Source organism: Penaeus monodon, chromosome 34 (genome assembly GCF_015228065.2).
Source record: "Penaeus monodon isolate SGIC_2016 chromosome 34, NSTDA_Pmon_1, whole genome shotgun sequence".
NCBI lineage: Eukaryota > Metazoa > Arthropoda > Malacostraca > Decapoda > Penaeidae > Penaeus > Penaeus monodon.
The window spans coordinates 19,634,505-19,635,396 of NC_051419.1; the positions used below are offsets into that span (position 1 = coordinate 19,634,505).

Consider the following 892-nt stretch of genomic DNA (forward strand, 5'->3'; position numbering starts at 1 on the left):
TTTCGTACCCGGTCAGAAACTGGCTGAGTACACATGTTCCACTGGAAAATGTTCCATAAATTGGTATATGTATGACATTATTTGATTCACGTAAGCCATTCCAAGGGGAACAAAACGATAAACAAAATTCCAATCGAAATTTATTGGTCAAAGGGCATTCTTGTGCATTTCAAAGAAGAGATTTGAAGCCAATAGAAGAAAGATCTTGGTGGCGTCCACAGGGAAAATGATAAAGAAAAGAACTGCAAAAACAGGAAAGATATAAAGTGGCCAAGCACACAGTTCCTCAACAGTCGATCCAAAGTTTGTGTCATGCGGCCATGCAGTCGCTGGGCATAACTCAGACGGCCAAACAAACTTTCCTTTGGGAACAGGCGTCTCTGCAACATTTCTGGCCCGGTGGACACTGGTGGTCGTTGTAGCAGAACTGCAAAGGAAAGGAAAGAAGCGCGTTTGACGTCGAGATTTTCATCAGAATGGCGTATTTCTCGAAATGAGTTGGAAATTATTTAATCCCAAGCATAACGTTTTAAGAAATTTTCTTCACAGTAATCATTTTTCATTACATGTAACTAAACAAAACCTACTAGGCCAAATAGTCATATATAGAAACAGTAAATAAATATCATGACATTCCCTCAGTTCATTTAATCCAAGGACGCCAATCTCAGACTCCCATTAGGCTGGTATTATATTATGTGCCTGCATGTAAACTTTTTTCTACTTATGAAATCAAATAATTTTGAAATGAGTCTTTTAATCATGCATTACTTTCCATCATGACAATAAATTTAAAGGCTAATCATTCTTCTAGAATTATCAGGTTAACACTTAAAATAGCAAATGATTTATAAGACAAAGGCATAAAGGTAATGCTGAAAACCGATCAATA

At 36.9% G+C, this 892-nt stretch overlaps 1 protein-coding gene and 1 long non-coding RNA gene across 2 annotated transcripts in view; both read right to left on the bottom strand.

The window, feature by feature from the left end:
• Positions 1–892, bottom strand: part of LOC119594854 — an 11,794-nt gene that overhangs the window by 9,574 nt on the left and 1,328 nt on the right. The window lies entirely within an intron of this gene.
• Positions 124–892, bottom strand: part of LOC119594930 — a 1,188-nt gene continuing 419 nt past the window's right edge. The window contains exon 2 of the long non-coding RNA XR_005230662.1: positions 124–427. This is a non-coding gene — a long non-coding RNA (uncharacterized LOC119594930). The remainder of the gene's footprint in view (positions 428–892) is intronic.